This window comes from Peromyscus eremicus, chromosome 5, assembly GCF_949786415.1.
Source record: "Peromyscus eremicus chromosome 5, PerEre_H2_v1, whole genome shotgun sequence".
NCBI lineage: Eukaryota > Metazoa > Chordata > Mammalia > Rodentia > Cricetidae > Peromyscus > Peromyscus eremicus.
In genome coordinates this window covers 60,473,418-60,497,980 of record NC_081420.1, presented here as the reverse complement: position 1 = coordinate 60,497,980, position 24,563 = coordinate 60,473,418, and the positions used below count along the sequence as shown (strand labels likewise).

The following is a 24,563-nucleotide window of genomic DNA, read 5'->3' as shown; positions in this document are numbered from 1 at the left end:
CGACTGAGCACACTTGCCAGAAACAGTAGGAGCAGAGATAGCTTGGAGAGATAAGGGCCAAAGGGATAAAAGGCAGTTTTATTTTCAGATGAAGAGATGGAGAAGAGAAAAGAGAATGCAAGAACTAAATGGGTAAGAACTGGAGCGGAATGAATTGAGATGCCAAAGAACTAGATTGAATGGATAGAAGAGAATACTAGAGGAATGAGATGGAAGATGAGGAAGAGCCAGATGGGAAAGAACAAGATGAGGAAGAACAAGATGAGAAAGAAGGAGATGGGAGAGGAGCTCAGATGGGAAAGAACTAGATGAATGAAAACTTAGATGAGGCAGAACTAAGATGAGAGAATTAAGATAGAACTTAGAGGGCAGATGAATGTAGAGAGAAATTAGGCAATAAAGGAGCTAGGCATCAGAGCAGAATAGAAGCGGTGTAGAGAAAAAAATGATTCAGAAGAATGAAGTGCATGGACTAAAGAGTTTCATGTACATAGATTCACTTCATATCATCAAAGATTAGATTAACAGCTGGTTGTAGATTCTTCTTGGACCCTGGGACCCTGGGAGAGGACTATCGAGGGTCAGAACCCCATAGTCCCCATTACCACACTTGTTCCTCTGGCTGCCTGGGGTAGGCGCCCAGTGCTTTCCAACAACCCCAACTCACTCCAGACAGGACCACCCCTACATAGCAAATTAGAACTTCTCAGCTAAACTGGGACAGGAGTACTGACCTTATCCAGCTAACTGGCAACCTACAGCTCCCCTCAGATTCCACCTGAGAAGAATGAACACACTTCTATTAACTGTTCAGGAGATTTAGGCTGAAGTCAGCTGCTGTGGGATGGTCTGTATGTCAAATGTGTTGCTGATTGGTCAGTAAATAAATCACTGATTGGCCAGTGGCCAGGCAGGAAGTATAGGCGGGACTAACAGAGAGGAGAATTGAGAGAACAGGAAGCTGGGTGGGAGAGACACTGCCAGCCGCCGTCATGACAAGGAAGATGTAAAGTACCGGTAAGCCACAAGCCACGTGGCAAGGTATAGATTTATAGAAATGGATTAATTTAAGATATAAGAACAGTTAGCAAAAAGCCTGCCACGGCCATACAGTTTGTAAGCAATATAAGTCTCTTGTGTTTATTTGGTTGGGTCTGAGTGGCTGTGGGACTGGCGGGTGAGAGAGATTTGTCCTGACTGTGGGCTAGGCAGGAAAACTCTAGCTACAGTCAGCTTCTTCTTGACCTAGGAGCTTCTCTTGGAGGAGGAGCCATTCTCTATAAGTTGCATAGCTTTCTGGAGAAAGGTTTGTTTTCTGAATCTCATGCCAGGAAAAAAAGCACAGATTTTTAATTTTTTTTTTTAAACCTCCATTAAATCTATAGTTTTTTAGCCCTCTGGCAAAGAAACTGAGGCCTGAGTTGTGTACTGTAACTGGATGTAAGCCATCATTGTGTAAATCCCAAGTATGCCTCTCAACTGAGAGGTCAAGGATGAAAACTGTAAGGTCCTGCTCTCTCCTCTTCTGGACTCTGGAATAATCCACTTAGGCTAAATCCTTTAAAATGTCTGACACTTGTAAAAGTATCTGAAGATTTTTGATGTCATCCTCCTCCTCCTGGGACTCTCTATTCCCAGTTTAGCTGTTTCTTTGACTCTTTCTCCCCAGTTCCCAGTATTAGGAAGGAAGCTTACTGCTGAGGTGCATGCTTGCTCAGGTCCCACAGGGGAGGATCAAGGAAGAAAGCAGGCCCTTTTGCTATAGGAAATGCTGTTTGACCTTTGGAATAAAAGATAATAAGCAAACAGTATTTGAAATATAGAAGATGCAATCAAATCCTCTAAGTCTAGAGAAGTAAGGATGGCCAAAATTTTTTCCCATAAGGGAAAAAACAAAAAAGGAACCCAACCAACCAACCAACCAACCAACCATAAAAACCACTTAACTAGGGTGAAAAATAACAAGCCAGTAAGGAAAACCACACTGAATGGCTTCCCCAAGGTCACTGTGACTGTCCCAACTTACTGGCTAGTCACTTTCCCATGTCATCTTGGTAAGGTAGACTAGAAGCCAGTAGTGCTGGTAATAATGGGCCTTCTGTAAAGAGGAAGTGAGTCAATGTATCTTAACACACATTAAGGAAGACACTACAGCACTAAATGCTATATGGCAGTTCTGTCTTAAATCCAATTAAAGAGGATTTAGTTTCTAAAGTACTGAGAGATCTCATTAAAACAAAGTTTCTAATATAAGGTTATTCCATAATACAGATTCTCTTGAGGACAGAATGGCATTTTGATTGGGAATATGGTGGCAGAGAGAATAGGTAGGTTAAATTGCTATCCATTTTTCTAAAAACTTCAATTTTAGCATATTGGATTCTTAGATGCTTCTAGGTCAGGACAATTTCTTCAGTCTCAATCTCATGGCTATGTTCAGGTAGAATGTCAACTTATATTCATAAGAACATAGGCCCTCTAATGTTAGTCTGGCTAAACTGCAACCTAGCCTCATGCCTCAATCCATATTAGGGACACCAGTGTTCTTTTACTATATTTTTTAATGGATGATCCCTTGTACACTGCTAGTCTGAACTCTGCAAGGGAACATTTGCAACACAAACAGAGCAAGTTTGTTTTTGTTTTTAAGGAACTGGAAGGAAGATGTTATCCTTACTTCCATACTCTGGCCTTTACAAGTCAAATGAGGAGGGAAATCCTCTGGCTATGGAAAACATAATGTTAAGCTGAAGTAAATACTGAACTTACGTCAGGCTTTTTATTGCCACATATGAACTCCTTAGAGCTAATATTAATAAATACTATTATAATTGTTCCCCACCTCACTCCAAAAAAAAAAAAGCAAGCCCACTTGAAATAGTGGAAATTGGGTAATAAAATTAATTTTGGAGCCACATAGACATACCTCCTGAATTCTCATGGCAGATGTGACAGTTTTCTAAGTAACACTGGTTATTTCTCTATTTCATTCGTGATTTTTTCCAGCAAATCCCATGTAGTTATGTGACATCCTGAGTCCTAACCAGCCATGTTCCCTGATTAAAGGAGCCTTCCAGATATCCTGTTGTCAAACTCATAGGTTTGGTAAATTATTCAAGATACCCAAATGGTGTCCCTGGGACACTGCTGGACAACCCAATAAAAAAGATGCTCCTCTTTAGATTGTGAGTTAGATACAGATGTCTGGTTGTGAATCAACAAATAGAATCTTGATTTTACTCAGGTTTTGCTCATACTGCCTACCTCTACTGGACAATACATATGGTATATCATCAAAGACATCTATTTCTGGAAAGGCACCCCCAACAGGGTAATTACTTTAACTGACTTCTCTCACAATGTTTCCAGGGGTTTGCTCCTTATGCAGAAGACCTATGTAGCAAACAGCTTATTGCATTGTTACATTTTGACTTGTCAAACACATTCTAAGTCAATCTAGATAAACAAAAGATAATTTTTCTGATTTTATCCTTCAACAAGACTCTAGTAAGAAAGTTCTGGTACACAGTCCAGTCAGTTGCACAACAGGACTTATGTTAATCATAACGTGGAAGAATTCTCCTCATTAACTCATCTCTTGATATTCCCCACAAGTTTGTAGTACACGAAACTTAATGACTGTGTAGTCAGAAGTTTTCCTGTGCTCATTTGGCACCAAGGTCCCACAGCCACTTACAAAATTCCTGTGTCCTGTCTGGTCCTGCAACTGCTCAGACCCAAGTAAACACACAGAGGCTTATATTATTTACAAATGATAAGGCCTAATGGCTCAGGCTTCTCACTAGCTTGTTCTTACATCTTAAATTAACACATTTCTATAAATCTGTACTTTGCCACATGGCTTGTGGCTTACTGGTACCTTTACATCTTGTTTCTCAAGGTGGCAGCTAACAGCATCTCCTCTGCTCTGTGTTTCTCCTTCCTCTCTCTCTAGTTGGAATGTCCCGCCTAACCTTATTCTGCCTCACCATTGGCCAAACAGCTTTATTTATCAACCAATCACAACAACACATATTCACAGCATACAGAACGACATCACCCATCATGACTGACTTCTAAACTTAAATTGGCTAAACTTAAAATGGCTCCTTGAACTCCTGAGATAGATTAACAGCCTCCTCTATAGAGTACATCTTTTTAAAAAAAAAAAAATAATTATTTTAATTTAATTTTTTATGTGTATGAGTGTCTTGCCTGCATGTATGTGCATCATGTGTATGTATGCCTGATCTTTCAGAGACTACAAGAGGGCACACCAGGTTCTCCTCAAATTGTAGTTATAGACAGTTGTGAGTTGTCATGCAGGTGCTGGGAGTCAATTCCAGGTCCTCTGCAAGAGCAGCAAGTGTCCTAACCTCTGAGCCATCTCTCCAGATCCATGGAGTACATCTTATGGTAGATGGTGGTGGCAAAGAAATCATCAATCTTGTTGATACCTGTGACAACGCCTCCTGAGGATTCTTTGGATGATTTTCTTTGTCTTCTAATAAGGGTAAAATTGCCCTGGCTGTTTTTTGAACTGCACTCTTAGTAGGAATTATAGGACTACTAACTATTTCACTCTTTTATGTGTGAACTTCCAAGATGGCTGACTTCTTCCTCACTGTCCAGACTTGAGACAAAAGCCAGGCAGTTAAAAACAAAGGCCTTGTAGGCTTTTGTCTTCCACCAGCAGGCACTCTGCTAATGGACTGGCTTAACAAGTTCAAAGCCAGACCAAGATATGAAACAGTTGTGGGCCAATCAAACATCCTATCCTTCTTCAAATAGACCAACTCTAATTAATGGAGAAAAACCCTTTATTAGAGACTTATGGGTTTTCATCTTCTTGAGTCTTTCTTCTGCCTTGTAGAAGATTTTTTTTCTCTGTATGTCTGCTGCATGCATGTGTTCCCTGACCCCAGATAAATGCCTTTCTCCAACTGCTGATTCTGCCTGCTCCTGACTGTGGTGTTCCAAATTTTTCCATTGCTACCTGTCCCACTTGAGATTTATCTTCCCTTTTAATTCTTTAACTGGTTGAGAAAATAAACCCAACCAAGGCCCCTAGACTGTATCAGTTACTTGTCCCTTATCAGTGTCTCAGTTTGATGTCATGCTTGACAAATTACTTCACCTGTTTAAGTCTCTTATTCTTATATGTAATGCAGGGTTAAAAATAGTATTAAACACACATAAAACACACAAAATGTTCTTCATATATGTTAAGGATTATCAGCTATCTTTTGTGGCGATATACTGTGCACCCTAACAAAATTTGCCTGAAGATCTGAGAACAGAACAAGTCTCTAGATTAAACATAGATGCCAGGCAGTGGTGACACACACCTTTAATCCTAGCACTTGGGAGGCAGAGATCCATCTGGATCTCGGTGAGTTCAAAGCCAATCTTGATTATATGAGGTTGATTCATTCTAGGAGAGAAACAGCCAGGCAGTGGTGACACACATCTTTAATCCCAGAACTAAGAATGAAGTGATATGGATGGGTGGAGAAAGGTATTTAATAAGGCGTGAGGAGACAGGAACTAAAGGTTTTTCAGGCTGAGAAGTCCTAGAGGTAAGAGGTAGATGTGGCTTGTTCCTTTGTCTCTCTAATCTTTCAGCATTTACTCCAATATCTGGCACCAGGTTTTTTATTATAAGACCATTTAGCAATTCGAGCAACAATCTTTAGTTTATCATGCTTCTCTAGGAAGCCTTGATTGTAAACACAGTTCAAGCAGAATTCCTTTTGAGTCAGGTGGGGGTGGGCTACATTATGACTCCAATCTTTTAACAAATGACACTGAGCTAAGGAAAGGCAGTATTGACAAGCTCACCACATGCTAAGCTGCCTCAATGGGTCTCTGTACAGGAGGTAGGGAAAAGGGACCTCTTTTTCTAAGTGATGACCATGAACTCTTTAATAGGGTTTAGAATTGATTGTCTTGACTGGCTTTCTGAAGTAATTACTCAGAACCATCTAAGTTCAACCATTTGCATGGCCTCTGAATACTCTGAACATCCATTTATATGGCCTTTAAACAGAAAATCAATTTTAATGGAATCATTTTGATTGACTTTCTTATTTAGGGCACAACAAAAATTTTCCCAGTTGTATATTATATAGTATGCTTCCACAAGGCAAAAATTCCCTAAATGTTTATTTGAAATAAAACCTATGCTATCCAATGAGTACACACAAGTGTCATTACTATAAAAAGACTTTAAAGCCAGTTTTGTTACTTTATTGTAATTCAAGAGCAGAGAAAGAAAAAAACAAGCCATCCTGGGCTTTGCATGGAGATGCAGTGTCCTGGGTGCCAAGGGCAGAAAGGGAAGAGGAAAGTGTCAGGCAGAAGTTGGGGCACATACTGCTAGAAATGTTATGTACCTCCACAAAAAGGAGTTCCAAGATTCCAGACTTCATTCTCAGAGTTTCCCATCAAATATGAAATACATTTAAAGATCCCTTACTTCTACTTCTGGCTGCAACTCTGTGGTGACTTTTTTCCTATGCTACTTTAATGATCACTGCAGCTCTGTGGGCATCCATGGCTCCTTGCCCCTACTTGGGACATAGTATGCTGTCAGACATGGTGTTTCAGAATGCTATGTTTTACAGTTTTCAATTGATTAATATTTTTAAAAATGTGTATCAGTGATGGGAATGTCGCTCTGTATGCTGTGAATATGTTGCCCTGATTGGTTGATAAATAAAATGCTGATTGGCCAGTAGACAGGCAGGAGGTATAGGTGGGATAAGCAGACAAGGAGAATTCTGGGAAGAGGAAGGCTGAGGAGGAGACACCAGCCTGTTGTCCAGGGAGGAGCATGTAATGGCACACAGGTAGAGCCACAGAACATGTGGCGACACATACATTAACAGAAATGGCTGAATTTAAGTGTTAGTCAGTGGTAGGCCTGAGCTAATGGCCAAGCAGTTTTAATTAATATAAGCCTCTGTTGTGTTTACTTGGGTCCAAGTGGCTGCAGGACTGTTGGGTGAGAAAGATTTGTTCTGACTTCAGGCCAGGTGGTACACAGAAAAACTTTTAGCTACATATAGGTTTTTGCCTACATGTATGTCCATGAACATGTACGTGCCTTTGTGCCAGCAGAGGCCAGAACAAGGTGTTGTTTTTCTTTGGACCAGCATTACAAATAGTTGTTGATCTACCATGTGGGTGCTGGAATAGAACCCAGTTCCTTTGTAAGAACATTCAACATTTTTAACTAGTGAGTCATCTCTCCAACCCCAAGACACGAGTTTTTGAAATAAGTGTCTAGCTCACCTAAGGGCCTTTCCCCATCTGCTCAACCTACAGCATTATAGTTTTCTTCTGTGCTTTATGTTCTGTAAGTATGCCTTTCTAATCTGGGCCACAAGTGGTAAGTACTGTCAATGTAACATTCAATTTTCTGAGAATCAACTAGGTATAATTTTCTAATTTCTGATCCAAGACAGCGGTGGTTTAGCTGTTATACAAAACACATTTGGTTTGATCCATTTAATCACCAAATGTTCACAGAGTGCTAAATTCAGAATCAGGACATAGTACATAGGAAATAGGTAGGTTCTTTTCTTCTTGCTGATACCTTGTTTTATGAGCACCATTAAGACCACCCCAGTGAGGGCATTTCTCAAAGTGGAAGGGATAATGTTAATAGTGATCCTATCTTCTGTCCCAATCATTCCTCTCATTTTTTTTGAGATTTGTACTTTTATTCTACAATTTAGATTGACAGTAAAACAAAATTTTCTCATAAGAAACAGCACCGTGATGTACGTTCCCAATGACCTAAACTTCTTCATAAACAACCTGTGATGACAGGCTTTGATAAATGTCTATATAGTGAGAATGTGGTTGCTGAGTCAGCCATGAGAAAGCTGTGAAAGAGCAAAAATGACCCCCAAAATTTCATGGTTAGGACAAAGTGACAAATTTTAGTCAAGTACTACTTCTGATTTCCTTGTGATCAACTTCTAATGTTGGATTAAAGAAAGAAGTAGATCTTAGAAATAGCCATCTAGTTTAATCTTTATTTCCAATAAAAGAAATGGAAACACAAAGAGGAGTTATCTTGAGAGCATCCACACTAGTTACTGACATAGCCTAGGCAGGCAGGCAGATTTATACTTTCCAGAGATTGCTACTTCTTCATTGTTCTAAATCTCTAAGTAGACAGATGAGTATGGCCTTTGATTTTTCAGAAAATAGGATAAGGTGCAACTGATTTTGGATAGAAGAAAAATATATGGGCCTGTACTTGAAGTTCCCTAATTTAGCTGCAGCTAACTTCTCATTCATTAGCAGGCAAAAGAGATTTGTGGCCTATGAAATAGAATCTATCCCTAGAATACCTCAGAAAAGTAAAAATGTCCTTGACTTTAGGGTTTCCAGAAACTTTTCATGCCATGAACTGAGTGCCAGAGGCACTGAGTCCATAAGAGGAAGAGGTTACCCTCTATCAACTTTCCACACACTGCTTGTATATTCAAGTAGTATCTGATCTAAAAAAATTCTTTTTTTTTTTTGCAATCACTGTCAATGACACGTTTTCTTCCATTAAATTCTTAGAAAAAAGGGAACAGAAATATCCCATAGGCTTCTAGTTTTTCTTCATATGACTGCATAAAGATTGGTTTCCAAGTACTTTAGCCTTTTTGGATTTCAGGGTCACTGCTTCTTTAGATTTTACCTCAAACATACGTTATTATGGGGGTGTGAAAAAAGCTTGTTACTAAACAAAACAAAACAAAAAAACTGCCAAGAGTAGAAAAGCTGTAGGTGGCAAAGATTTATTTGCATAGAAAAGCCACTGCTACTCTATTGATTTCTAATTGTGCAGAAGACAAATTATAATAACACTTATTTGTGATTAAAAGAGATTTCTCCACCACTATGGGTCTCATAGTTCTAGCTATATTCTCTAACAAGACCATCAATAGCTCAAGTAATTATTCCAAACATCTTTTCATGAAGTCCTGAAATACTTTGGATGTTAGTGAAAGGAACACTTACTTCATCAATATAACTGTCTAAGGTTATTATTGAAGCTGGCTGGAATTCCCTGAATAAATTCCTGTTTGTCAAAGAGCCTTTGCTCACGTAGACTAGTGAGCAGCATAGTACATTGGGCCAAGGATTCGAATTTATTGTGAAAACTTATAGAACAAACATCTTGTGTCACTCTTCTGACATATTTGGAAGGCTGGATAGACAGGCTTTTCTTTCCATCTGTTTAAGGTATGATAAATAATTTTTACTCAGTGATTTAAGAAAATCTAATCACTGTTCATCCAGTGTATCTATGTTTTTACCTTCCATGATAGGGTCCTGAGAGCTTCAACACTATGACAGAAGTGGAGAAAAATGCCCTAAGACTTCATCACTAGACAGTTTTATCCACTGAGCTGTGCTAAAGAACTGTCATAAGGTGAGGTATATCCTAAGTACTTGATATAAGCCATAGAATCATCTTATTTCAAAATGATTGGCAAACTTAGTCAAATAAATGAAATAATCAACTTATCTAACCAAAACGCAGGTTTGAACAGATGTATCAGTGTTATGCCTGTACAATAAATCATGTAGCTGAATTCCAAGACTGCTGATACATAGGTGCCATGAGTTAGTCTACCATAATACCTTAAACACAGGACTCTTAAGCAACTCTTAAATACATCTTAGGCAACAGATGTATATAATACCTTTCCAAAAATCTAGTTACTTCTTAAAATATTGTTTCCCAAACATTCTTCAAGATAAAAATCACTTGGGGTTGTTGGAGAACCATAGATTGTTGGAACCATGTGAGACTTGTTATTTAGAGTTTTCAGGGGCAAGGATGGACAATCTGTGTGATACTGATCCCTGGGATTCTGACTCTCTAGAAAGTCTCTGAGATAAAATAAAATTAAAAAAAAACAAAAAAAACCCCTGAGGCAGAGAATACTGGCTGTCCACCAACACCCATCCCTTCCGTACCCCCAAAGTGGCAAGGTTATAGTAGAGTACATGTATAGTACAGTAGATTACTAAAAGCCATATTTGCTAGTTCCTTGCACAAGAACACATACGTCTAGGAGGATGTAAGTACAGCATCATTTGCTACCTCAGGACCCTGGAATTCTCCCACTCTAGGAAGTCTGAGAAACAATAAAAGAAATAACCCATGTAACCCTATCAGGATTCCAAAAGAATTTCCTACCAGGCAACACAGAGCCACCACACCCTCCTGAGAATTGGCAAAAACAATGAACAAACACCCACCCAACAAAGACAAGGCCAGATATCATCATCTAGACTTACAATCTTCCCAAACCCAGATGCCTAGGCTCCAGTGTAAAAATATAATCAATAACAGGCACGACATAAGTCTCCACTAGAAGTTAGCAATCCTACCACAGCAGGCCCTGAGTATTCCAACATAGTTGAAGCAAAAAAAAAAAAAAAGAAAAAAAAAAAGAAAAGAAGACCTTATAATAGTCTTAATGAATATGATAAAGGGAGGTCCTTAAAGAAGAAATGAATAAATTCCTTAACAACAACAACTGTGAAAACAAAGAGTGGAAATAAATGAACAAAGTAATTTAAGTCTTGAATATAGAAACAGAATCAGTAACAAAAACTCAAACTGAGGAAAATCTGGCAATGAAAAATATAGGAACTTGAAGAGGAACCTCAGAGGCTAGCCTCACCAACAGAATATAAGAGATGGATGAGAGAATTTCAGGCATAAAGATACAAAAGAAGAAATAAATACCAAGGTGAAAGGAAATGTTAAATCTAAAATATTCCTGGCACAAAATATCCAGGAAATCTGGGACACTATGAAGAGACCAAATCTAAGAATAATAATAATAGAGGAAGGTAAAGAAAGACAGAATATTTTCAACAAAATCACATAAGAAAATTATATAACCTAAAGGAGGAGATACCTATCAATGTACAAGGAACATACAGAACATCAAATAGACTGGCCCAGAAAAGATAATCCCCTTAGCATATAATAATCCAAACACTAAACATACAGAGCAAAGACAGAATTTTAAAAGCTGCAAGGGAAAAGACCAAGTAAAATGGGGAGACCTACTAGGATAACACCTGACTTCTCAATAGAGACTCTCTGAAAGCTGGAAGGGCCCAGAAAGATAGCTACGGACTCTAAGAGACCACAGATGCCAGACTACTATACCCAGCAATATTTTCAATCACAATAGATGGAGAAAACAAGACATTCCATGATAAAATCAAATTTAATCAATGTCTACCTAGCCCTACAGTAGGTGCTAGAAGGAAGAATCCAACCTCAAGAGGTTAGGTACACCCAAAAAAAACTACAGTGAATGAATAATTACAGATCAGAAAATCAAGAACACACACACACACACACACACACACACACACACACACACACCAACAAAATAAGAGCAATCAACAAACACTGCTCGTTGATCTCTCTCTGAACATCAAACCAATGGTCTCACTTCCCCATATACAAAGACACAGAATGGATGCAAAAACAGGACTCATTTTTCTGCTTTATCCAAGAAACACACCTTAACATCAAGGATACACATCACCTCAGGGTAAAATGCTGGAAAAAGATATTGCAAGCAAATGGACCTAAGAAGCAAGCTGGTGTAGCCATTTTAACATCTGTCAAAATAGATTTCAAACCAAAACTAATCAAAAGAGAAAGAGGGAGGGATACTACATACTATTCAAAGGGAAAATCCATCAATAGGATACTGCAATTCTTAATATCCATGCACCAAACACAAGTGCACACAAGTTTGTAAAACAATAACAACAAACAAAAAAACACTACTACAGTTTAAATCACATATAGACCCTTACACACTGACAGTGGGAGACGTCAATACCCCACTCTAGCCAACAGACAGATTATCCAGACAAAAACTAAACAGGAATGCTGGAGCTAACTGAGGTTATAAAACCAATGGACCTAACATATTTATAGTGCATTTCACCCAAATACAAAACAATATACTTTCTTCTCATCACCTCTGGAACTTTCTCCAAAACTGACCAGATACTCGGACACAAAACAAGTTTCAACAGGGACAAGAAAACTGAAATAACTCCCTGCAACCCATCCAACCACAATGAATTAAAGCTGGTTATCAACCAGAGCAGAAACAACAGAAAGTTTACAAATTCAGGGAAACTGAATAACTCACTACTGAATGAAAAATGGGTCAAGACAGAAATTAAGAAGGAAATGAAAGACTTTCTAGAACTGAATGAAAATGAATACACAACACATTCAAACGTATGGGACATAATGAAGGCCACGCTAAGTGTTCACAATACTAAGTGCCTACATATAAGTTACTTATACCAGTAACTTAACAGCACACCTGAAAGCTCTAGAACAAAAAGAAGAAATCACACCCAAAGGGAATGAATGGCATCAAAAAATCAAACTCAAAGCTGAAGTCAATGAAATATAAACAAACAAAAATTACAAAGAATCAATGAAACACAGAGTTGGTTCTTTGAGAAAATCAGTAAGATTGACAAATTTTTATTCAAATTGACTAAAAGACACAGAGAGAAAATCCAAATTAGCAAAATTAGAAATGGAAAGGGGGACACAACAGACACTGAGAAAATCCAGGACATAGTTTAAAAGCCTGTAGTTCCACCAAATTGGAAAATCTAAAAGAAATGGACAATTTTCTTGATACATATGTATCAATTTACAAAAATTAAATCGAGATCAGATAAGCCATTTAAAGGGACCCATAACCCCTAATGAAATAGAAGCAGTAATTAAAAAATCTCCCAACAAAACAAACAAAGAAAGAAATAAACAAACAAACAAACAAACAAAATAACCTCATGGCCCAGTGGTTTTAGCTCAGTTCTACCAGACATTCAAAGAAGAGTTAATGGCAGTACTCCTCAAACTATTCCACAAAGTAGAAACAGAAGGGACACTGCTCAATTCATTTTAGGAGGCCAGTTACCCTGCTACCTAAACCACATAAAGATACAACAGAGAAAGAGAATTACAGATCAATTTCCCGCATGAACATGGATGCAAAAATTTTCAATACTTGCAAACTGAATTCAAGAACACATCAAAAAACCATCCACTATCATCAAATAGGCTTCATCCTAAAGATAGGGATGGTTTAAAATATGTAAGTCTAGAAATGTAATCTATTACATAAACAAACTGAAAGAAAAAAAAAACATGATCATCTTATTAGCTGCAGAAAAAGTTGGCTATGATAAAAGCCAATACCCCTTCATGATAAAAGTATTGGAGAGACTGGGGATACAGGGAACATACCTCAACATAATAAAGGCAGTTTATAGCAAGCCCACAGCCAATATCAATTTAAATAAAGATTATCTCAAAGCAGTTCCACTACAATCAAGAACAAGACAAGGCTTGTTTATTCCATATTTATTCAATATAGTTCTTGAAGTCTTAGTTAGAGCAATAAGACAACTTAAGGACATCAGATAAAGGGGATTCAAATTGGAAAGGAAGAAGTCAAAGTATTTTTATTTGCAGGCAATATAATAGTATACATAAGTGACCCTAAAAATTCCACCAGGCAATTCTTACAGCTGATAAACACTTTCAGCAAAGTAGCTGTATATAAAATTAACTCACAACAATCAGTAGTCCTCCTATATACAAATGACATATAGACTGCGAAAGAAATAAGGGAAACAACACCCTTTACAATAGCCTCAAATAATATAAAATATCTTGGGGATTTCTCTAACCAAACAAATTAAAAACTTGTACGATAAAATTTTTAAGACATTGAAGAAAAAGACTGAAGAAGATATCAGAAGATGGAAAGCTCTCCCATTCTCATGGATCAGTAGGATTAATATAGCAAAAATGGTCATCCTATCAAAAGCAATCTACAGATTCAATGCAATCCCCACCAAAATTCCAACAACTCTTTACAAATCTTGAAAGGAAATTTTTCATTTTCATATGGAAACACAAAAAACTCAGGATAGCTAAAACAATCCTGAACAATAAAAACAAACAAACAAACAAAAACAAGGGAGATATGTGGTGATATTTTGTATATGCTCTAATAAATAAAGCTTGTCTGAAGATCAGAGGGCAGCATCAGCCACAGTTAGACATAGAGGCCAGGCAGTGGTGGCACACACCTGTAATCCTAATACTCAGGAAGCCGAGGTAGACAGATCTCTGTGAGTTCAAGATCACTCTGGACTACATGAGATTAATCCAGTCTAAAAGAGAAACACCTTTGCTCCCAGTATTTGAGAGTCACATGACTTTAATGCCAGCACTAGGAAGATTGAGGCAGGAAGTGATATGGCTGGGCAGAAAAGGAATATAAGGTGGGTGAAGACAGGACTCAGGGGCATTCAGTCTGAGGATTTGTGGAGACAGGATCTTCCCCTTTTGGCTGAGGAGTTGGTGAGGTGAGAAGTGGCTGTGGCTTGTTTCCTCTGATCTTTCAGCATTTACCCCAATATATGGCTCTGGGTTTTTATTATAAGACCAATTAGGATTCGTGCTACAGAGGTATCATCATCCTTAATTCCAAATTGTATTACAGAACTATAGTAATAAAGACATCTTGGTATTGGCACAAAAACAGACATGTTGATCAATGCCATCAATTTGAAGACCCAGACAGAAAATCCATACACCTATAAACACCTTTTTTTTTAAAAAAAAAATAAAAAAGCCAGAAATACATAGGTGCTGGTTAAACTGGATGGCTGCATGTAGACAAATTTCAAATAAATCTATACTCATCACCTTGTACAAAATGCAATTCCCAATTGACCAAAGACCTCAATATGAAACCAGATACACTGAACCTGATAGAAGAGAAAGTAGGGAATGGCCTTGAACTCTTTGGCACAGGAAAAGACTTTCTGGGCAGAACACTTAGGTTAGGCACTAAGATCAACAATTGATAAATAGGACTTCTTGAAACTGAGAAGCTTCTGCATGGCAAAGGACAATGTCATTTGGACAAAATGGCAGTATACAGAACAGCAAAGTATTTTTTACCAACGATCCATCCAATAGAGGGCTAATATCTAAAATATATTAAAAAAACTAAAAAAAACTAGATATGAAGAAAAGAAATAACCCTATTAAAATGGGGTACAGATCTAAACATAAGAATTCTCAAAAGAGTACAATCAAAAAAAATGGCTGAGAAACACTTAAAAGAAATGTTCAACATCCTTAGCCATCAGGGAAATGAAAATCAAAACAATTTTGAGATTTCGTCTAATAACTGTCAGAATGGCTAAGATCAATAAAACAAGCAGCATCTCAAGCTGGTGAGTATATAGAACAAGGGTAACACTCATCCACTGCTTTTGGGAGTGTAAACTTGTATAGCTATGGAAATCAGTGTAGCAGTTCCTGAGGAAGGTGGCAACCAATCTACTCTAACATCCAGCTACACCACTCTTAGGCATATACCCCAAAGACCCTGCATCCTACTATAGAGACATTTGCTCAACTATATTCATTGTTGCTCTAGTCATAATAGCCAGAATTTGGAAACAACTCAGATGCCCCTTAACAGAAGAACAGATAAAGATAATATGGTACATTTCACAATGTTTTATTACTTAGCTGTTAAAAAATAAAATTTGCAGGTCAATGGATGCAACTAGAAAAAAAAATCACCCTGAGTGAGGTATTCCAGATCCAGAAAGACAAAAATATGGTATGGATTCGCTCATATGTGGATATTAGCTGTTAAGTGAATGATAACCAAGCTACAGTTTGTAGAACCACAGAGGTATAGAGTATAGATGTATAGAGTAAGAGACTAGGGGGACAGATAGATCTCCTTAGGGAAGTGATACAGAGTAGGTAGTTATGGATGGATGAGGGCTGGAACAGGAGGATCAAGTGGGGAGGGGGAGGTGAGAAGAGAAGCAAGGACAAGAAAGGAAATACCAGGGAGAGTCAGCTAAAATTAAGAGCCATTTCAGAGGTAGTATGAAAACCTAATATAATGGAAACTTCTTAAAACATATACACATGAAGACAATCTAAATGAAGTCACCAAGTAATGGGGGAAGACAGATTCCCAACTGGCTATCTCTTGTTACCAAGTGAAGCTTCCAGTACTGGGATTGGGTTATACCTAACTGAGTTCTTGGCCAAAAGGGTCATCCCCAAACCACCCAGTCTCTTGCCAAGACTACAAGTTTCTCTCCACAAACTGACAGCAAGGCTTCATTGCTGAAGACAATATCTACATAACCTTACTGAATATGGAGAAGTTCCTACACAGAGCCTCATCCTTACATCCTACAGTCTTTGGTTCAGGATGGTACTCTGCAAACTACCAAAGGAGAAATATAAACACCAAGTATAGGGGTTGATATAAGGAAGTCTGGACTAGAAATATCTCAGGCAACCTGGAATTATTGGGCAAAGGAAAGAAGCAATATCTCATGTGATTTTTTTTTTTTCTGGTAAATTATGAGCTAGAAGATGGAGTTCTGGAAGTCCACGTAAAGTAATCATGAATGTAACTACATGCTCACATATGACAGAGTATTAGAACTATCAAGATCAAGAGAAGTTGTACCAAATAAATATTAAAAAAAAATAATCATTTTTCTTTATTCTTATTGGTTAGGATTTCATGTACAATGTATCATTGCTAGAGAAGATATTCTTAGCCTTTTATGAATCATATATTCCATAACAAAGAAAAAATATTTGCAATGAAAATTAACTAAAATATAAGAAACACATCCACATATAAATGTGATCCTTAAAATAAAAAGAATAGAAATTACTGGGACAACTTGCTTCTTGAAAACTATTTGTATAACTCCTCCCGTGACCCCAAAGAGTCCATGCTCACAAGCCTATTTTCTTACCACTGCGGTGGTATTTAGAAAGTCTGGGTGAGTTTTAACATCATTTATTCTCAACTACAACTGCAAATCCAGAATCTTAAAAACTGCACCCAGAAGATTTACTTCTATAGAAGGTATTATCCAGAACATACTCTCATGGCCCAGTTTTGTGACACCAATGCCACGGAATATCTGGGTGTTGGCTTCTCTGGAAAGTCCCCAGATAGAAAATTCAGGCCATCCAATTAGGGCACTTCTAAATTCTAGAGCCTAAAGACTCAGAATGGTTTTCATCTCATTAGTCTTCTTCATACTCCTTATCTGATGCTAAGACTTCTTTCAGTTATGCTGCTTTGGGGAAACAGTGAAAAGATTTTGTTGGCATTAAAAACATCTAAACTCCACCCATCAAGTCTAACTTTGTCTGCTAATAGCTTTAAAATTTCTCAATGTTTTCCCCTTCAAATGGAGTCTGGAGGGTCTGCATGGAACTTACTAGAAGTAAACTCCTTGCAATAAACCATCTTTTCCAGAAGATATACTTGGGAAGGCAGGGAATGTGGGGTAATATTTAAATTCCTTTCTAAGTTAGCTACATAAAATTGAAAATACAGACAGTGTATGCTATATGTGACTTAGCTTGATATCTTCTTTTGGTACTTTTGGTCAGGCTGCAATAGCAAGCATGGCTCATACTCAAACTGTGACACAAGAAGTATGTGGCTGCAGGGCTAAGCCTGTTTGAAAGTGATTAGCTATATATTCAAGTAGCCAAGAGAAGGAGCTAAGAGATGACTGGCAACTGAATCCTAGAAATAAGCAGAAACATCTTGTTCTATCTTAACTAATAACATCCAACTAGTTTCCAATTAAAGGGTTTGGTGCTAGAAGTCATATTTTTGAGTTTTAATAAAACAATTTCTTCCTTGATAAATTTTCACCTATAAAAGAATAGCCATACATCTTCTCATAATCCTATTCTTAGCTTCCACAAACTTCTGTTCCATAAGAAATTCCTAGCTACTTTACAAGCAAACTCATTGGGGCTATAAGAACAGAACTACTACACAGTGCAATTCATTGTATTTCTTTCTTTGTTGCCTGAAAAACATATGTGGTACTTACTGTTCAAAAACAGTCCATGTACTCTAACTGGCTAACCTTTGTATAAAAGCTTTGTGAGTCTCAAGTCTTCCTTGAAATATCAGTGATAGTCTAGAGATTACCTGGGAGAAGTTTGAGGGATGAACGGGAATAAATATGACCAAATACCTTGTACAAAATTCTCAGATTAGTAAAAGTATTTTAAAATAGTACACAGACTACTTCTAACATTTCTGCAAACAGGAATAATAATCTCTAGAGACTACAGTTTATGAAAAAATTTTGATGTTTTAAAGATAAGCTTTGTAGAAAATGCTAGATCTTGAGCAAGCCATTTAAATTCTCCTTTACAAGTCTCTTTTTTAGTCATAACTGTCTATGAAAGTAGAATATTAAAAAATGAATACTAGCCTACATTTTGTTTAGAAGTCTACATCTTGCATCTAGAATCTTTTGATTGCTTTCACAACAAATGAAAACTGTAAGCATCAGCATTCTTAATTCCAGGAGGGCCTACCTATATCTAAATGAATGAATAACAGTCTAGCTTAATCAAGCTTATCTAAAAACAAAAGAGCAAAGGTACAAAAAGACACTGGTGATAAGATTAAGTATTCTGTCTCTTAGGTCTTGCTTTAAGCTCATGGGCATCTGGGAGGTCTGATGATCATAACCCTGTGTTTTCCTGGAAGAAGATAACAAAATAGAACTATCAATTTGGGTAAGGGACTGAGAGATGTACTTTTATCAGTTGCTACCTTTGGCTCTCATGTTAGTTACAGCAGAATAATTAGTTCTGAGATTGTTAAAATGCCACATAGAATATAAAAAGCAGAAACAACAGAAGATAATGGATTGATTACACAGCCATCTTTTAAACATTTCATCAGTCTTAGAATAGGAGATAAAATAATTATTTCATGTGCACCAGAAGGTTCCAGATTAACCTCACATTGTTAAAAACCACAGAGTCATCTATTAGCTGATTTTGATTTAAAGTAATAAAACAGTGGTGAATGTTGACAGTTATATGTGGTCTGGTTACCAGGTGATAGTTACTGTAAGTGTTAATCCAACTTCTGCATCGAAAAAGATAGTATTTTGCAACTGCCTTAAAGCTGCCATAAGAATACATTTTAAAGGAATAATAAAAAAACAAATAAATATCCTCCTTAGTAAAACTGTCAGCATCAAAAAGACACCAAAGAAGAAATAAACGAATTAAAAACTACCCAATAAATTGTAACAGTAAGCCAGGCATGAAGGAAATGGACCAGATTTTATCTACATGCACCTAAGTACCAGATACCCCTTTGGGAACAAAGATGGAAGTGTGCTTTCCCTTCCTCCCGCCACTGACTATGCCAGTCAAAGAGAAGTAAGAGTCTACTGCATCCATCCAGCAAGGCATCCCAAAGGACTGTCTGTGTTACTTCCACACTGTATTGTTTAAAATACAAGTAGTTCATTGGGAGCTGGCCAGTGAATGTGGTGGCTGCTGCTTTCATTGGAGGTATTTGGAGGTATTAGAAAACCTGGTGACTGCACTGTATTCTGAGAGCAGAGAAAATGACTGTTTTCTTTCCTCTGTGACATTTGATAAGAGGGACCATCTGCTACCTTAGAATCTGTTTATTCTATGGGAACTGAAACCTGAGATAAAATGAAAGCTACTTAGTAGCCTTTTTATTCAGGAGGGTATTGTGTATTAGAATGGAAGGGTCCTGATTCCACAGTCTCCCAGGTGTAGCAGAAAGAGCACAGGCCTCAAGACCTATTGAGGCCTTAGTCCTACTTTCACAGATGAGTCAAATCACCAAAGCATGTGGACTACAGATTCTTTTTTTTTTTTTTTTTTTTTTTTTTTTTTTTTTTTTTTTTGAGAAATGAGGATACTAAACCCTACTCTGTCTTCTCTCTGGGCCAGAATGATGTGAAAATGCCCTATTCACAGATGGGTTCCTTTCAGATGTTAGGTCTTATCAAACGGGCATCCAAGCTTTCGAGGCAGAAAACCCATGGTGACAGCGGAAGCTAAGCAGCTTTCAGCAGGTTTCCCACCATGCCTCATTTTTGTCCTCCTGAAAAGGGGTTGACAATTCTCTTGTGCTTCTCAGGGCTACTGTGTGATGACTGGTCTAAATGCTCTAAATTACACACTCACAGACAGATGATAATATATAGTTGCCAACAAATGAATGTAGCCCAATTATGAATGCAAACTATATGCAAATATAAATGATAAAATAATCCTCTAGGGACTAATTTTTTTTCTTGTTAGGTATTCATCAGAGACATGAACAAAGAACATTTATAAAGATACTTGTGTGACATCATCTGTGAATGAAGACATTCAAAAAGCCATTATGTTTTCAATTTAGGTTAATAATAGAGCTATTTTTCCACCTACTCTCTGGCACAGCTATAATGCAAAGCAATGTGGACAAAGGTACCAAAAGGTAAATGATGAACAGTACACCAATGCCAGTTCACATAAACTATTACTAGGCTGGTGATCACTGCCTAACTACCGTCCCCATCCTCCTTCTCCAGAAAGCATGCAACTTGGATATTCAGGCCTGCCAACAGATCTTGGCTTATAGCACCAAAATGATGGTGAATTAATTTCTGTTATTTCAATCAGATACTATTCTAAACTTTAAACAAAAATTCTCTCCTGTCCATGTTTCTGTGAGTGACACTCCTTTCTACAAGCATTACTTTTGGTATGGATAAGAATGCCGTTTAAGTCTGATGATTAGTGAATACTAAAGAATAAAAGGAAATGGAACATAGCATGGTTTAAGGAGATAATGACCTCCTAGCAAAGGCACAAAAGTAGGTGTCAGTAGATACCACATTGCCTTCTGGAATGACCCATGGTACACAAAATCTCCTTCCTGATGCCTCTTGTGTTTCTGTTATCTACTGCACAGGAAAATGAGCCAAAAATCAATCAGCACACTTAGAAAGCACTTTGGGATATCTAGGAAAAGGACAGTCAAAGTGCCAACTGTGACATTAGTCTGTTTTAACAGAAGGAAATATTGTTACACCTAGAAGCAAGATAAAAGATGAGTTTAAGTTCATAGTTGAACACTGACAACAAGTATCATGGACCTCTAGTTTCCAAAAGGGCACTTCGATGAAAGCCTAACTCTACAAGGAATACCCCCATTATCCCCATTATAATGAGATGGCATTAATATCATAGGATACCTAAAAGTGGTTCACTAAATTTTTAATTATGAGCTGGGTCTAGTCAAGTCCAAGTTCATGTCCCTGCCTTCCTGACTATACCTTATCAGACAAAGAGCTAGCATATCTTGATAACCCAGATGGCTATATAAAGCACAGAGGTTAGCTACTTCCCTTGAAATAGACAGCACTTAAAAATGGAGTTGAGCTTCTCCACTGATGTCTGTGACCTACCATATATAGAAACTTCTATATAAATCATCACCTTCCACATACAGAAACTCCTAACTGAATTCCTGTTACAATTTAATACCTGCAGTTATAATAAAATGCCAAATACATTAACATGCAATGATCTTCACTAATAATAACAATGGTGAGGCTAGTGAGGTTTTATTTAAAGGCAGGCAATCTTCTCTGTATGTAGTCTGCTTTACTCTTCCTCCCTTCCACTGGTAATATTTGAGTCTTACGTGTTTTAAGACACATTTTGGAGAAAAATGACTGATTTCTTTTATAGGGCTAGAACAATGTACAAGTATAAATCAATTTTTTGGTTACTGAGAAAAAGCTAAAATTTTCATTTCAAATTTCCCATTTTTTTACTTGAAAATGAAACCCAATTAAAAATTTTCATCTCTAACCACTTAAACAAAAGCAAGCAAACAAACAAAAACCCAAAAATCAAACCTAAACAACAAAACCCAAACCTATATATTATGAAAAATGCAAATTAGAAATAGTACTAAAGTGAGTATTTTAAGATCAGGAGTTAATAAACTTAAGTCCTGATCCATGAAATTCCTAGCTATGATCACTATTTAACCTATGAGAATCTTAGTTCTGACTTAGAAACTCATTTATGAAATGGTTAGCATTTCTCCAATTCTGAGAATTCATTCATTGTATATTTATAAATGAAGAACACATAACATATTTTATAATTTGTTGGGAATGAACCCTATTAACAAAACATTTCAGAAAATTGATGTCTGAAAAGTTTATATTCTTCTATTTCACTGCACTATTATTTTCTTGCAGTGAAAACTACTGTGAACCCTGAACACGTATCATCTATTATACGAAAAAATGGACCAGGAGACAGGTTTGACTTCAGTCCTTTCCTCCTTCCACATGCAACAACTAAGAGTCCTTGGCTGAAGACGGCATTAGCCCAGACAGAATGTCAGAGCAGTAGCATATAGAACTTACCATTAATTCATTTACCTCCTGGTATAGAGAACCTTTTTAGTTAACTCAGTTTGTGGTAAAATTTTCCTCTGTACCCATTTAAACATAATTATTGAAACTTCTGAGTTGCTCTCTTCACATAAATCTGTGATTTCCCCCACACTGAGCTATAAGACTGAAACTATCCCTTCCATCAAAGCTGTTCTTCTCTCACCTCACCCCTGGCAGCCTTATATGGGGCATCTTCCTCCTTGAAGGAGCTCGTAAAGGTTTTCCAACCAAGAAGAAATTACAGCCTGTAAGTAATTTTTTTGGCGGGGGCAGCAGTCCACAAAAGTCCCCCTTTTTTTTTTCCCAGGGAAAAGAGTATCTCCTACAGAGATACTCTTGGAAGCTGAAGGAAAGGCTGAGAATGTGTGGGTGTGTTTTCAAGCCTGTGAAACTGAGCTGGTGAATTTTCATTAAAAACAATCTGATGTAACAATGGTATGGAAAAAAAAGTCTTCAATGATTATAATACCTTTATGAGAGGAGGGATGGAAAATGTAATGACAGTCACATCAAACTAAACATAGTCAAGCAACCCTTTCTCTTGATTTTAGTTCTTTGAGAATTTCATACAATGTTTTTTGATCATAGTCACTCCCTTATAAGTCCTCCCAGATCCATTTCCCCTCCAGACTCACCCAACTTTGTGTTCTGCCCTCCCCCCACCATCAAGTACAGTGCTGTCTACAGTCTGTGTCTTCTCAGATGGATAGCTTTCACTTGAGGGTGGTCAGCCCAACAGGGGCCAAACCCTTACAAAAAGCTGACTCTTCTTCCAGCAGCTATCATCTGGCAATGACTCCTGAGCTGGGGTACAAAGTCATGCCCACCTTCCCTTTCTACACTAGACTGTTATCTGGCCTGAGCTTGCACAGGTCTGTGTAAGCTGTCTCACTGCTGTGAATCCATATGGACAACTGCCCTACTATGTCCAGAAAACACTGTTCCTTTGTAGCCAAGCATTCTTATTTCTACTTTGGTCTCACTCAACTCTAGCTGTACATTAGAATCACCTGAAGACCTCCAGATGTACCTGGGTCCTTATGTAGAGGAATTAAATCAGAATTCATGAAGGTTAATGGTAGGGTTTTTGTTTTTAAACTTCTCTAGGTGATTCTAAAATACAGAAGGATTGAAAACTCCTGTTTCAAGCATCTAATTTGAATTTCATATAAAATGTGTGATAAGAGATCTCTGAGAGGGTGGACCACATACTGTAGACCACACAGTGGGCTGATACTCTCTGGATCCCATCTCAAAGTCCCTAACTGGTTTCCAAAACAACAGGTTCAACTGTTATTGTTATGACAGCAGGTCACAGGGCAGTAGTTACAAACGAGGTGAAAGAGTGAAGTGACTGACTCCCATGGAAACCAACTCTTATGCAATCTAGTACATGGTAGTATTAGCACCTGACACCTCACTCTCCCTCAAACGGTCAGTTGCATAGTGGCACATTTTTGCCAGGCTACTTAGCACATGAGAAATAGCTTCTTGGGGGTAAAAAAATTTATGCTTTGTAATGCTACTAGAGCAAAGCAAGCAGTGTGGCTGCTATTTTCAAGTGACTGCATCACTTTCTCTAACTCCCAACTGCACAAGGACAAAACCAGACAGGAATTCTGGAGGCAGGGCTTCCTCAGCGCCACTTGCTGGAGTATTGTGAGATTATACTGGAAGAGCTGCATCTCAACCGTGACTAAACACTACTTAGTAGTTAGGAGTTTGACAAGATTCCAGCCTGAGGGGCTGCACAGCTGCACAGGTGGGACAGCTGGCTCCTTAAAACTGATGAAAAGCCAGAGATGAGCAGGTGACAATCCCTCACTGCTAATTGGCTCTTCTGGGCAAACTGCAACAACCTAGGAAAATTCTCTGTGTTGTCAGGTTACTAAGAAGTAAAACTGACAGAGGGATGCAGAGGGAGAATATAAACCCAACAAATTGTATTTATATGCAGACATTACCACATATTCCCTCCCTCATCTACTATCAGACTTCAGATAACCACTGGGTGCAAAGATGTACACACAAATGGAACAACAACTAAATAAACACTTTCACTTACAAAAGAGGTTAAATCTAATGCTACTGAGAGTCTAACCATTGTACAAGAAGCAACTATGGAGTAT

General features: G+C 37.8%; 1 protein-coding gene and 1 long non-coding RNA gene across 17 annotated transcripts in view; one reads left to right on the top strand and one right to left on the bottom strand.

Annotated features, from left to right (window-relative positions):
* Positions 1-24,563, bottom strand: part of Celf2 (CUGBP Elav-like family member 2) — a 539,378-nt gene that overhangs the window by 129,720 nt on the left and 385,095 nt on the right. The gene's annotated exons all lie outside the window — the stretch shown is intronic.
* Positions 21-22,836, top strand: LOC131911461 (uncharacterized). Its single transcript, XR_009379372.1, has 3 exons — positions 21-132; positions 22,234-22,297; positions 22,742-22,836. It is a non-coding gene; the product is annotated as an uncharacterized LOC131911461 (long non-coding RNA).